Below are 13,838 nucleotides of genomic sequence, written 5' to 3' on the forward strand. Positions count from 1 at the left end.
CCTGTCAAGTGAAGGAGATCCAACTGAGGCAGCACAAGGGAACTCTCGAAAGAAGAACAAGGCTAGAGGAAGATCTGAGACAAAGAAATCTGACTTTTACCAGAGCTGACCAGAGGAAAGCACAAACACAGTACCCCACTACCACAAATAATGCAGTCGAGTTTCCCACATTTGGGGAAATCACAGGGGTCAGCATACCCAGAGTGCAATGAATGAACCTCACCCTGGGAGAACAATCTTCATGACCATGGTATCTCCTATGCAAAATAAGTATGATTTGGGATAGGGCTGGGGAGGGCCGCTGCTCAGGCACATCTCTGTCAAGTAAAGGAGATTCAACTGAGGCAGCACAAGGGAACTCTCATCTGGGGACAACAACTGCAGGGAGAACACATATTTTCAGATGAACATGGGAGGGCAGAAGGCTGCCTAATACTGAAGCACCCCCAAACAACAAACCAAATGCAACTACTAATGCAAGCATTCCTGGGGGAAGGCCTGCAGCAGACGGATTTGCATATGGTGATGTCATCCAAGCAGTGGGTCAAAGTTGGCTTCAACCCTCGTCTGCATATGAAAATAAAAAAGGGGTGTGCAGGGCATGGCGGCCTTTTGCGGCGATTGGATGACCCCTAGTTCGCATTAAACACCTCCACCCTCCTTCGGTGTGGGGCTCATGTTGGCTATGCCCCAGCCCCTGAAGCATTCAAGCTGATTTCTTGCAGCAGCTGGGCACTGTAACAGCTCCAGAGCTGCTCTGTAAAGCAAGTAAAAGGGTGTGGGCCCTGCAGCACTACCTGTAGTTTGCATTGTGCGTTGGAAGGCACAAAGTAAGCAGACGGGGAAGTCAGGATAGTGCACAAGGGCATAGAAGGGAGCGGCTCAAGAAAAGAGAAGTGGAAACAGACAGCAAACTAGGCTGGAGAGAGACCTGAGACAAAGAGATCTGAATTATACGAGAGCCGACGAGAGGAAACACAAATTATGTAATCAAGTGTCCCACATTTGGGGAAATCGTAGGAGCAGCACACCCAGAGTGCATTGGGTGAGCCTTGCCCTGGGAGAAGCACCTTCCTGATCATAGTATCTCACCTGGCAGGTAAGTAGGAGTTGGGCTAGAGCTGGGGAGGGTCGCTGTACGGGCACCCCCCTGTCAAGTGAAGGAGATCCAACTGAGGCAGCACAAGGAAACTCTCGAAAAAAGAACAAGGCTAGATGAAGATCTGAGACATAGAAATCTGACTTTTACCAGAGCTGACCAGAGGAAAGCACAAACACAGTCCCCCACTACAACAAATAATGCAGTCGAGTTTCCCACATTTGGGGAAATCACAGGGGTCAGCATACCCAGAATGCAATGAATGAACCTCACCCTGGGAGAACAATCTTCATGATAATGGTATCTCCTATGCAAAATAAGTATGATTTGGGATAGGGCTGGGGAGGGCCGCTGCTCAGGCACATCTCTGTCAAGTAAAGGAGATTCAACTGAGGCAGTACAAGGGAACTCTCATCTGGGGACAACAACTGCAGGGAGAACACATATTTTCAGATGAAAATGGGAGAGCAGAAGGCTGCCTAATACTGAAGCACCCCCAAACAACAAACCAAATGCAACAACTAGTACAAGCATTCCTGGGAAAAGGTCTGCAGAAGACGGATTTGCATACGGTGATGTCATCCAAGCAGTGGGCCAAAGTTGGCTGGAACCCTCATCTGCATATGAAAAGAGAAAAGGGGTATGCAGGGCATGGCGGCCTTTTGCGGTGCTTGGATGACCCTTAGTTTGCATTAAACACCTCCACCCTCTGTCGGTGTGGGGCTCATGTTGGCTATGCCCCAGCCCCTGAAGCATTCAAGCTGATTTCTTGCAGCAGCTGGGCACTGTAACAGCTCCAGAGCTGCTCTGTAAGGCAAGTAAAAGGGTGTGGGCCCTGCAGCACTACCTGTAGTTTGCATTGTGCATTGGAAGGCACAAAGTAAGCAGACAGGAGGAGATGTCAGGATAGTCCACAAGGGTATAGAAGGGAGGGGCTTAAGAAAAAAGAAGTGGAAACAGACAGCAAACTAGGCTGGAGAGAGACCTGAGACAAAGAGATCTGAATTATATGAGAGCCGACCAGGGGAAACACAAATTATGCAGTCAAGTTTCCCACATTTGGGGAAATCGCAGGGGCAGCACACCCAGAGTGCATTGGGTGAGCCTTGCCCTGGGAGAAGCACCTACATGATCATAGTATCTCACCTGGCAGGTAAGTAGGAGTTGGGCTAGAGCTGGGGAGGGTCGCTGCTCGGGCACCCCCCTGTCAAGTGAAGGAGATCCAACTGAGGCAGCACAAGGGAACTCTCGAAAGAAGAACAAGGCTAGAGGAAGATCTGAGACAAAGAAATCTGACTTTTACCAGAGCTGACCAGAGGAAAGCACAAACACAGTCCCCCACTACCACAAATAATGCAGTTGAGTTTCCCACATTTGGGGAAATCACAGGGGTCAGCATACCCAGAATGCAATGAATGAACCTAACCCTGGGAGAACAATCTTCATGACCATGGTATCTCCTATGCAAAATAAGTATGATTTGGGATAGGGCTGGGGAGGGCCGCTGCTCAGGCACATCTCTGTCAAGTAAAGGAGATTCAACTGAGGCAGCACAAGGGAACTCTCATCTGGGGACAACAACTGCAGGGAGAACACATATTTTCAGATGAACATGGGAGGGCAGAAGGCTGCCTAATACTGAAGCACCCCCAAACAACAAACCAAATGCAACAACTAGTAAAAGCATTCCAGGGAGAAGGTCTGCAGAAGACGGATTTGCATACGGTGATGTCATCCAAGCAGTGGGCCAAAGTTGGCTGGAACCCTCATCTGCATATGAAAAGAGAAAAGGGTTATGCAGGGCATGGCGGCCTTTTGCGGCGCTTGGATGACCCCTAGTTCGCATTAAACACCTCCATTCTCCTTCGGTGTGGGGCTCATGTTGGCTATGCCCCAGCCCCTGAAGTATTCAAGCTGATTTCTTGCAGCAGCTGGGCACTGTAACAGCTCCAGAGCTGCTCTGTAAGGCAAGTAAAAGGGTGTGGGCCCTGCAGCACTACCTGTAGTTCGCATTGTGCGTTGGAAGGCACAAAGTAAGCAGACGGGAGAAGTCAGGATAGTGCGCAAGGGCATAGAAGGGAGCGGCTCAAGAAAAGAGAAGTGGAAACAGGCAGCAAACTAGGCTGGAGAGAGACCTGAGACAAAGAGATCTAAATTATACGAGAGCCGACCAGGGGAAACACAAATTATGCAGTCAAGTGTCCCACATTTGGGGAAATCGCAGGAGCAGCACACCCAGAGTGCAATGGGTGAGCCTTGCCCTGGGAGAAGCACCTTCATGATCATAGTATCTCACCTGGCAGGTAAGTAGGAGTTGGGCTAGAGCTGGGGAGGGTTGCTGCTCGGGTACCCCCCTGTCAAGTGAAGGAGATCCAACTGAGGCAGCACAAGGGAACTCTCAAAGAAGAACAAGGCTAGAGGAAAATCTGAGACAAAGAAATCTGACTTTTACCAGAGCTGACCAGAGGAAAGCACAAACACAGTCCCCCACTACCACAAATAATGCAGTCGAGTTTCCCACATTTGGGGAAATCACAGGGGTCAGCATACCCAAAATGCAATGAATGAACCTCACCCTCGGAGAACAATCTTCATGACCATGGTATCTCCTATGCAAAATAAGTATGATTTGGGATAGGGCTGGGGAGGGCCGCTGCTCAGGCACATCTCTGTCAAGTAAAGGAGATTCAACTGAGGCAGCACAAGGGAACTCCCATCTGGGGACAACAACTGCAGGGAGAACACATATTTTCAGATGAACATGGGAGGGCAGAAGGCTGCCTAATACTGAAGCACCCCCAAACAACAAACCAAATGCAACAACTAGTACAAGCATTCCTGGGGGAAGTTCTGCAGAAGACGGATTTGCATACGGTGATGTCATCCAAGCAGTGGGCCAAAGTTGGCTGGAACCCTCATCTGCATATGAAAAGAGAAAAGGGGTATGCAGGGCATGGCGGCCTTTTGCGGCGCTTGGATGACCCTTAGTTCGCATTAAACACCCCCACCCTCCTTCGGTGTGGGGCTCATGTTGGCTATGCCCCAGCCCCTGAAGCATTCAAGCTGATTTCTTGCAGCAGCTGGGCACTGTAACAGCTCCAGAGCTGCTCTGTAAGGCAAGTAAAAGGGTGTGGGCCCTGCAGCACTACCTGTAGTTTGCATTGTGCATTGGAAGGCACTTAAGAATAGAGAAGAGGAAACAGACAGCAAACTAGGCTGGAGAGAGACCTGAGACAAAGAGATCTGAATTATACGAGAGCCGACCAGGGGAAACACAAATTATGCAGTCAAGTTTCCCACATTTGGGGAAATCGCAGGAGCAGCACACCCAGAGTGCAATGGGTGAGCCTTGCCCTGGGAGAAGCACCTACGTGATCATAGTATCTCACCTGGCAGGTAAGTAGGAGTTGGGCTAGAGCTGGGGAGGGTCGCTGCTCGGGTACCCCCCTGTCAAGTGAAGGAGATCCAACTGAGGCAGCACAAGGGAATTCTCGAAAGAAGAACAAGGCTAGAGGAAGATCTGAGACAAAGAAATCTGACTTTTACCTGAGCTGACCAGAGGAAAACACAAACACAGTCCCCCACTACCACAAATAATGCTGTCGAGTTTCACACATTTGGGGAAATCACAGGGGTCAGCATACCCAGAATGCAATGAATGAACCTCACACTGGGAGAATAATCTTCATGACCATGGTATCTCCTATGCAAAATAAGTATGATTTGGGATAGGGCTGGGGAGGGCCGCTGCTCAGGCACATCTCTGTCAAGTAAAGGAGATTCAACTGAGGCAGCATAAGGGAACTCTCATCTGGGGACAACAACTGCAGGGAGAACACATATTTTCAGATGAACATGGGAGGGCAGAAGGCTGCCTAATACTGAAGCACCCCCAAACAACAAACCAAATGCAACAACTAGTGCAAGCATTCCTGGGGGAAGGCCTGCAGCAGATGGATTTGCATATGGTGATGTCATCCAAGCAGTGGGTCAAAGTTGGCTTCAACCCTCGTCTGCATATGAAAAGAGAAAAGGGGCGTGCAGGGCATGGCGGCCTTTTGCGGCGCTTGGATGACCCCTAGTTCGCATTAAACACCTCCACCCTCCTTTGGTGTGGGGCTCATGTTGGCTATGCCCCAGCCCCTGAAGCATTCAAGCTGATTTCTTGCAGTAGCTGGGCACTGTAACAGCTCCAGAGCTGCTCTGTACGGCAAGTAAAAGGGTGTGGGCCCTGCAGCACTACCTGTAGTTTGCATTTGGAAGGCACAAAGTAAGCAGACGGGAGAAGTAAGGATAGTGCGCAAGGCCATAGAATGGAGCGGCTTAAGAAAAGAGAAGTGGAAACAGACAGCAAACTAGGCTGGAGAGAGACCTGAGACAAAGAGATCTGAATTATACGAGAGCCGACCAGGGGAAACACAAATTATGCAGTCAAGTTTCCCACATTTGGGGAAATCGCAGGGGCAGCACATCCAGAGTGCAATGGGTGAGCCTTGCCCTGGGAGAAGCACCTTCATGATTATAGTATCTCACCTGGCAGGTAAGTAGAAGTTGGGCTAGAGCTGGGGAGGGTCGCTGCTCGGGCACCCCCCTGTCAAGTGAAGGAGATCCAACTGAGGCAGCACAAGGGAACTCTCGAAAGAAGAACAAGGCTAGAGGAAGAACTGAAACAAAGAAATCTGACTTTTACCAGAGCTGACCAGAGGAAAGCACAAACACAGTCCCCCACTACCACAAATAATGCAGTTGAGTTTCCCACATTTGGGGAAATCACAGGGGTCAGCATACCCAGAATGCAATGAATGAACCTCACCCTGGGAGAACAATCTTCAAGACCATGGTCTCTCCTATGCAAAATAAGTATGATTTGGGATAGGGCTGGGGAGGGCCGCTGCTCAGGCACATCTCTGTCAAGTAAAGGAGATTCAACTGAGGCAGCACAAGGGAACTCTCATCTGGGGACAACAACTGCAGGGAGAACACATATTTTCAGATGAACATGGGAGGGCAGAAGGCTGCCTAATACTGAAGCACCCCCAAACAACAAACCAAATGCAACAACTAGTGCAAGCATTCCTGGGGGAAGGCCTGCAGCAGATGGATTTGCATATGGTGATGCCATCCAAGCAGTGGGTCAAAGTTGGCTTCAACCCTCGTCTGCATATGAAAAGAGAAAAGGGGCGTGCAGGGCATGGCGGCCTTTTGCGGCGCTTGGATGACCCCTAGTTCGCATTACACACCTCCACCCTCCTTCGGTGTGGGGCTCATGTTGGCTATGCCCCAGCCCCTGAAGCATTCAAGCTGATTTCTTGCAGCAGCTGGGCACTGTAACTGCTCCAGAGCTGCTCTGTAAGGCGAGTAAAAGGGTGTGGGCCCTGCAGCACTACCTGTAGTTTGCATTGTGCGTTGGAAGGCACGAAGTAAGCAGACGGGAGAAGTCAGGATAGTGCGCAAGGGCATAGAAGGGAGCGGCTCAAGAAAAGAGAAGTGGAAACAGACAGCAAACTAGGCTGGAGAGAGACCTGAGACAAAGAGATCTGAATTATACGAGAGCCGACCAGGGGAAACACAAATTATGCAGTCAAGTTTCCCACATTTGGGGAAATCGCAGAAGCAGCACACCCAGAGTGCAATGGGTGAGCCTTGCCCTGGGAGAAGCACCTTCATGATCATAGTATCTCACCTGGCAGGTAAGTAGGAGTTGGGCTAGAGCTGGGGAGGGTCGCTGCTCGAGCATCCCCCTGTCAAGTAAAGGAGATTCAACTGAGGCAGCACAAGGGAACTCTCATCTGGGGACAACAACTGCAGGGAGAACACATATTTTCAGATAAAAATCTTGGTCATGCTCTGGTTTCTCTTCAGAACGAACAAATCTTTCACCTTTTACTAAAGATTTCCGTGGAGAGGAGCAAAACCGAGTTTTATCTCAATTTTTGCATGCCCCATCTTTTTGGGGTTTCTTTTATCGGTTTAAAGATAGAATGAGTGTGCTTTAATGTAAGCTCATTTGCATAGAAATGACAGTAAATGTTTGTTTCTTTTCAAACAGAACTTTCTTGACCACACTAATTGTTTGAAAGATCTGGGAGCACATGGAAAAGAGTACAAACCATGTTTATAGCAAGGGGAAGCCTGGTGAGAAATCTGCTTTCTTTCATTCAAATTGGGTGCTCACTTTGAGCTGAATGAGAACTGCTGGCATGGCACTCAGGCGACAGGTGGAATCTTGGTCATGCTCTGGTTTCTCTTCAGAACTAACAAATATTTTGCCTTTTATTAAAGATTTCCGTGGAGAGGAGCAAAACTGAGTTTTATCTCAATTTTTGCATGCCCCATATTATTGGGGTTTCTTTTATCAGTTTAAAGACAGAACGAGTGTGCTTTCTTGTTAGCTTTAATGTAAGTTTATTTGCATAACAATGACAGTAAATGTTTGTTTCTTTTCAAACAGAACTTTCTTGACCATGCTACTTGCTTGAAAGATCTGGGAGCACATGGAAAACAGTACAAACCATGCAGTATCACAAGAGCCTTTAATTGATCTTTCATGAAGATAGAGCAGAATTGAGGACACGTCAACAATTTCTGCCGAAGGTGGTTCATCTTTCCACATGGTGCCTTTGGCCACTGACACCTTCGTTGAGTCAAAGTCTCTGGCTGTGGTCAGAACTTTGAAAATTTATGTCACCAGAACGGTTCAGATTAGGAAAACAGAGGCTCTGTTTGTCCTGTATGCTCCCAACATGATTGGGTGTCCTGCTTCCATACAGACCATCATGCGCTGGATCTGTGGTAAGATTCAGCATGCTCATTCCACGGCAGGATTGCCGTTACTGAATTAGGTGAAGACCCATTCTACTAGAAAGGTGGGTTCATCCTGGGCAGCTGGTCGGGGAGTCTCGGCATTGCAACTTTGCCGAGCAGCTATTTAGTAAACACTTTTGCTAAGTTTTACAAGTTTGATACCTTGGCTGATGATAACCTCAAGTTGGGTCATTCGGTGCTGCAGAGTCGTACGCACTCTCCCACCCGTTCAAGAGCTTTGGTATAACCCCATGGTTCTTAATGTGACCCCAGCATCCTCTAGTTCGTATGAGAAAATAGGATTTTAATACCTACCGGTAAATCCTTTTCTCTTAGTACGTAGAGGATGCTGGGCACCCGTCCCAGTCCATACTGTGTCTGCAGTTATTACTTGTGGTTATACACATGTTGTGTTACGGTTCTGGTCAGCTTTTTGCTGCAATTGTTCATGCCGTTGGCTTGTGTTCTGTTGAATGCCACGTTCTGCGGCATGCTTAAGGTGTGAGCTGGTAAGATGCTCACCTTAGTTTAACAATAAATCCTTTCCTCGAAATGTCCGTCTCCCTGGGCACAGTTCCTATAACTGGAGTCTGGAGGAGGGGCATAGAGGGAGGAGCCAGTTCACACCCTTTGAAAGTCTTAAAGTGCCCATGTCTCTTGCGGATCCCGTCTATACCCCATGGTTCTTAATGTGACCCCAGCATCCTCTACGGACTAAGAGAAAAGGATGCCCTTGTGTACTATCCTGACTTCTCCTCCCGTCTGCTTACTTTGTGCCTTCCAACGCACAATGCGAACTACAGGTGGTGCTGCAGGGCCCACACCCTTTTACTTGCCTTACAGAGCAGCTCTGGAGCTGTTACAGTGCCCAGCTGCTGCAAGAAATCAGCATGAATGCTTCAGGGGATGGGGCATGGCCAACATGAGCCCCACACCAAAGGAGGGTGGGGGTGTTTAATGCGAACTAGGGGTCATCCAAGCACTGAAAAAGGCCGCCATGCCCTGCATGCCCCTTTTCTCTTTTTATATGCAGATGAGGGTTCCAGCCAACTTTGGCCCACTGCTTGGATGACATCACCGTATGCAAATCCGTCTGCTGCAGACCTTCCCCCAGGAATGCTTGTACTAGTTGTTGGATATGGTTTGATATTTGATGGTGCTTCAGTATTAGGCAGCCTTCCGCCCTCCCATGTTCATCTGAAAAGATGTGGTCTCCCTGCAGTTGTTGTCCCCAGACGAGAGTTCCCTTGTGCTTCCTCAGTTGAATCTCCTTAACTTGACGGGGGAGGGGCTGCCCGAGCTGCCACCCTCCCCAGCCCTATCCCAACTCATACTTATTTTACATATTAGATCTCTTGATCATGAAGATTGTTCTCACAGGGTGAGGTTCATCCATTATATTTTAAAATAGGAAGGTACAAATTACATATTTGAATTGCATCTATGTGCTGGATTCAAATGTCCCCCCCCCCTTCCTTTCTCAATTGTGCCCGTCAGCAGCTATTCTAAGGTTGCTGCCAATGGGTGTGACACATTAATTTCTTCTGTGGGGTACACTGGACTCCACAAGGATTCACATTGGGGTGTAGAGTAGGATCTTGATCTGAGGCACCAACCGGCTCAAAGCTTTTGACTGTTCCCAAGAAGCTCAGTGCATTCTCCTCTATAACCCCGCTTCCATGAACAGGGAGCTCAGTTTGTAGTTGGTGCCTTCAGTAGCAGGCCAATTAACAGGGGCCTGCCTCAGGCAGCCTATTCTTAGCTATTAATTTTGACAAGAAAAGAAGAACTTGTTTTATGAGAATCTACAAGGGCTGCAGCAGGCTAGGTCTAATAGACATCTTTACTGCAGCTTCATCACTCCCAGCGGCGCTATATACTCCCGTGCCCTGGTTGCTGGGTCACTGCAGCGGAGGCTCCGGTTTCACCCTAAGGTCAGTCACACACACACCACCCTTCCGGATCACGAGGCCGCTGATGAAGGAGAGCGAGGCCGTAGGGGGTGGGCCGTGTGCGCACTGCGGTGGACACTGATTACTGGGCAGCCGCTCCACTAGCCACCAGGTACAGTTAAGGAGCACAGGTCTGGGGGTTTTTCTCCTATATTAACCCAATTTTGTACTGCCCGCAGCGCATTGTGATAGGTAATAGGGCCTGATTCAGGTTGGATTGCAATCACAATAAGCGATCCAACTGCAAAAATTGCTAAGAGCATACGCATGTGCCTGCATTTTCTGCGGCACCCCGCAGAGAATGTGATCGCCTCTGCCTGTCAATCGGGGCGGGGAAGGGGGGGAGAGGTGGGTCAGCAACACTCCATTTCCAAGTCAGGGATGGAGCGGTGCGGGGGCAAGGCTTCAAAATGGGGTCTGCAACGGAGGAGACACAGGGGGCGTGGTCACAGCGGCTGTATGACATCACATTCAGCCGCTGTGATCACAAAAATGGTGGCGGCTTCCTGCGCGCACATACAGTCTGCACCAGCAGGAGCCTACACCATTTTTTATGATCACGCTGAACTGCAGTGCGACTGCAATTACAGCATGGTCAAGAAGGGAGGCGTCATGCTGGGTGGCCATGCCCTGTCACTGTGCAGGAGCCAGCACCGCTCACACACTAGTCCCCGGGTGCAGCCCCCAACCCCCGGGACACCCGGAGCAACAAAATGTAGATTCAGGCCACCAGGCCACGCCCCTACCTATGAAACCATGCCTCCTTTTTACCATTGCGCTGCTTATCTGCGCGCACTGCATTACAATCTCCCTCGCCACCTCTCTGGGTGTCACCAGTGATAGTGACACCTCTGCCATGCTTGTAGCAGCTGGTCCTAAGATCTACGCCTCAAACCCTGAGTGTTTGCCCTTGTGACTTGTTGATCATCATAGCGAAGCAGATGCTTACAGAAAACTGCAGGGGCTTAGATTGAAAATAAAAAAATTGATGGGTATAAGGTAGAGAGGAGCGGGTTCGGTTCTCCGAGAACCGAATTCCCCACGAACTCCACGTGGTTTACACTGGTCCGAGGCAGGCTCGGTTGTTCCCGCCTGACTCGGAAAACCTGAACAAGGGAAAATGTCATCATCCCGCTGTCGGATTCTCGCGAGATTCGGATTCCATATAAAGAGCTGCGCGTTGCTGCCATTTTTACTCGTGCATTGAAGAGAGAGCGGAGAGGACGTGGCTATGTTCTCTCAGTGGAAATCTCAATATCAGTGCTCAGTATCAGTGGTTACTTATTGCTGCTCAGTAATACTAGTAGTGTGTCTCTCCTGCTCAGTGTCAGTTCTCAGTAGTATCCTCATCAGTGCTCAGTATCACTGCTCATTGTCTTGTGCTGCATTGTGGTGCTCAGCATACTACAGTACATTACTAATAGTCCAGTGCTGCATCTTGCTGCTCAGTGTCAGTTCTAGTATCCTCATCAGTGCTCACTATCACTGCTCATTGCATTGTGGTGTTCTGTATACTACAATAACATAGTAATATAGTAACATAGTTTTTGAGGTTGAATAGAGGCAGATTGCCCATCGTGTTCAACCTGTTTTAAGTTGTGATGATTCTACATACTTGCTGAATAATGTTTTATGACTAGTTAGCTACTATAACTCATGTTACCCCCGGATTAACCATGTTGATATTTTAAGTATTATAACCTTGGATAGCTTTTTCATTCAGAAATGTATCCATTCCTTTTTTAAATCCAATTACAGAGTCCGCCATTACCACCTTCCCTGGCAGGGAATTCCACATCCTGATTGCCCTAACAGTGAAGAAACCTTTCCTCCATTGCGTTCTGAACTTTCCTCCAGTCGCAGCGAGTGACCACGTGTTCTTTTAATAAATAATTCCTCTGATAACTCTTTGTTATGTATCTTTACATATTTGAAGATATTAATAATATCTCCTCTTAGGCACCTCTTTTCTAGTGTATAAATATTTAGCCTAGTAAGTCTTTCCTTATAGTCCAGTACTTTTAGGCCTTTAATCAATTTAGTCTTCAGGATCTCTTACACTTTCATGAGCAGCAGAGTAGTGCAATGGAAGCATGCTGGGCCCATAACCCAGAGGTCGATTGATCGAAACTATCCTCTGCTATGTGCATTTTTTTTTTTATAATTAAAGTAATCAAAAACTGGGATTGATATTTTGGCTCTTTTATTTTTACTTAAAGTACAATAACTTTTATCATTTTAATTTGTTTTAATAGTATATTGACAGCATTGTTTTCTTTAAAAAATCCACTTAATTTTCTTTACCCTATTACTGAAATGGTAATTGACAAAAACAAACTACATTGTCACCAGAAGAGCAATGCAAAATGTACAAGTGATATATGAAAATCATCTTCCATCTTGAATTTCAATGATGCATTGGGACAACAATTTGTGAGAAACATCTTCACCCATAAAGAAAGATTTTCTTAATTCCTTACCTGTGTGCTGATTAGATATCACCTTGTTTTCACATTAAACAGACTTCCCCGTGAGGAAGCAGCAAGGATGCAGTGACGTTTCCTGGTGTCAACCTGTATTATTTCAGTAGACATTGAAATGAGGATGCATCTTTGATGCCTTTCCAATGAAGCAAGTTTATTTCAGTAATAGGTGAAAAACCATTCCTACAAAGGTGTTAATCAGAGACTTGGCTTTGTGGACACTTTTCAGAGAGCAAATTTGTTAGCATAAACATAAAATCAGAAAATGAAGAGCTGTTTAATCACTCAATTGGACTTTTCTGCCAGCATATTTTTTTTTCTCTGCAACCCACTGCTAAATTGTGCTTCCTAGCTGTTTTTTTATAAAATCACTTAATCAAATCTAACTCTGATTACATCAGAGAAGGCCAGGTACCCTACACCATAAGGGGTTTTTTTTAAATTTTGACTTGTCTACTTAAAGATCACCAAAATCTGATGACAAGGTCAATTACATCCCTGGGTGGGATTGAACCACCAACCTTTTGGTTAATAGCCAAACATGCAAACCGATTGCGCCACAGAGACACCTTGCAAAAGTCAATACTGACAAAGGCTAATAATCATTCATCTAGAACGTTTCCTAGAAAAACTTTAAAAAGTCAATAATCTGGAGAATTTTTGTAAGAAACACATTGGTACTTTCCCATGATGAGTGAGTGCTTCAGGATTTCTTGCACTTACATGGGCTATTAACCAAAAGGTTGGTGGTTCAATCCCACCCAGGGATGTAATTGACCTTGTCATCAGATTTTGGTGATCTTTAAGTAGACAAGTCAAAATTTCAAACCCCCTCTTATGGTGTAGGGTACCTGGCCTTCTCTGACGTAATCAGAGTTAGATTTAACTAAGTGATTTTATAAAAAACAGCTAGGAAGCACAATTTAGCAGTATGTTGCAGAGAAAAAAATAACATTTTAAACCTACCGGTAATTTTTTTTTCTCGTAGTCCGTAGAGGATGATGGGGACTCCGTAAGGACCATGGGGGATAGACGGGCTCCGCAGCAGACATGGGCACTTTAAGAAAGACTTTAGATCTGGGTGTGCACTGGCTCCTCCCTCTATGCCCCTCCTCCATACCTCAGTTAGAGAAACTGTGCCCAGAGGAGACGGACAGTACGAGGAAAGGATTTTTGTTAATCCAAGGTCAAGATTCATACCAGCCACACCAATCACACCGTATAACTTGTGATATACTACCCAGTTAACAGTATGAAAACAACATAGCATCAGTCCAAGACCGATGAAAACTAACATATAACCCTTATGTAAGCAATAACTATATACAAGTCTTGCAGAAGTAGACCGCACTTGGGACGGGCACCAAGCATCCTCTACGGACTACGAGAAAAAGATTTACCGGTAGGTTTAAAATCTTATTTTCTCTTACGTCCTAGAGGATGCTGGAGACTCCGTAAGGACCATGGGGATTATACCAAAGCTCCCAAACGGGCAGGAGA

At 47.2% G+C, this 13,838-nt stretch overlaps 11 non-coding genes and 3 pseudogenes across 11 annotated transcripts; 2 read left to right on the top strand and 12 right to left on the bottom strand.

Annotated features, from left to right (window-relative positions):
- Positions 1-110: 110 nt before the first annotated feature.
- Positions 111-274, bottom strand: LOC135007930 (U1 spliceosomal RNA). The gene has a single exon (XR_010207752.1). It is a non-coding gene; the product is annotated as a U1 spliceosomal RNA (small nuclear RNA).
- Positions 275-971: 697 nt separating this feature from the next.
- LOC135008372 (U1 spliceosomal RNA) lies at positions 972-1,107 on the bottom strand (annotated as a pseudogene).
- Positions 1,108-1,259: 152 nt separating this feature from the next.
- LOC135007983 (U1 spliceosomal RNA) lies at positions 1,260-1,423 on the bottom strand. Its single transcript, XR_010207802.1, has one exon. It is a non-coding gene; the product is annotated as a U1 spliceosomal RNA (small nuclear RNA).
- A 695-nt stretch (positions 1,424-2,118) lies between these two features.
- On the bottom strand, positions 2,119-2,260 carry LOC135008335 (U1 spliceosomal RNA; annotated as a pseudogene).
- A 152-nt stretch (positions 2,261-2,412) lies between these two features.
- On the bottom strand, positions 2,413-2,576 carry LOC135007945 (U1 spliceosomal RNA). Its single transcript, XR_010207766.1, has one exon. It is a non-coding gene; the product is annotated as a U1 spliceosomal RNA (small nuclear RNA).
- A 692-nt stretch (positions 2,577-3,268) lies between these two features.
- On the bottom strand, positions 3,269-3,410 carry LOC135008254 (U1 spliceosomal RNA; annotated as a pseudogene).
- A 151-nt stretch (positions 3,411-3,561) lies between these two features.
- LOC135007950 (U1 spliceosomal RNA) lies at positions 3,562-3,725 on the bottom strand. The gene has a single exon (XR_010207771.1). It is a non-coding gene; the product is annotated as a U1 spliceosomal RNA (small nuclear RNA).
- Positions 3,726-4,340: 615 nt separating this feature from the next.
- LOC135008246 (U1 spliceosomal RNA) lies at positions 4,341-4,503 on the bottom strand. The gene has a single exon (XR_010208056.1). It is a non-coding gene; the product is annotated as a U1 spliceosomal RNA (small nuclear RNA).
- A 152-nt stretch (positions 4,504-4,655) lies between these two features.
- Positions 4,656-4,819, bottom strand: LOC135008128 (U1 spliceosomal RNA). Its single transcript, XR_010207944.1, has one exon. It is a non-coding gene; the product is annotated as a U1 spliceosomal RNA (small nuclear RNA).
- A 665-nt stretch (positions 4,820-5,484) lies between these two features.
- Positions 5,485-5,647, bottom strand: LOC135008304 (U1 spliceosomal RNA). The gene has a single exon (XR_010208088.1). It is a non-coding gene; the product is annotated as a U1 spliceosomal RNA (small nuclear RNA).
- A 152-nt stretch (positions 5,648-5,799) lies between these two features.
- Positions 5,800-5,963, bottom strand: LOC135007952 (U1 spliceosomal RNA). Its single transcript, XR_010207773.1, has one exon. It is a non-coding gene; the product is annotated as a U1 spliceosomal RNA (small nuclear RNA).
- Positions 5,964-6,634: 671 nt separating this feature from the next.
- On the bottom strand, positions 6,635-6,797 carry LOC135008233 (U1 spliceosomal RNA). Its single transcript, XR_010208043.1, has one exon. It is a non-coding gene; the product is annotated as a U1 spliceosomal RNA (small nuclear RNA).
- A 144-nt stretch (positions 6,798-6,941) lies between these two features.
- LOC135008389 (U5 spliceosomal RNA) lies at positions 6,942-7,057 on the top strand. Its single transcript, XR_010208147.1, has one exon. It is a non-coding gene; the product is annotated as a U5 spliceosomal RNA (small nuclear RNA).
- A 274-nt stretch (positions 7,058-7,331) lies between these two features.
- On the top strand, positions 7,332-7,447 carry LOC135008414 (U5 spliceosomal RNA). The gene has a single exon (XR_010208172.1). It is a non-coding gene; the product is annotated as a U5 spliceosomal RNA (small nuclear RNA).
- Positions 7,448-13,838: the final 6,391 nt, after the last annotated feature.

This window comes from Pseudophryne corroboree, unplaced genomic scaffold (genome assembly GCF_028390025.1).
Source record: "Pseudophryne corroboree isolate aPseCor3 unplaced genomic scaffold, aPseCor3.hap2 scaffold_222, whole genome shotgun sequence".
In the NCBI taxonomy this organism is placed as follows: Eukaryota; Metazoa; Chordata; class Amphibia; order Anura; family Myobatrachidae; genus Pseudophryne; species Pseudophryne corroboree.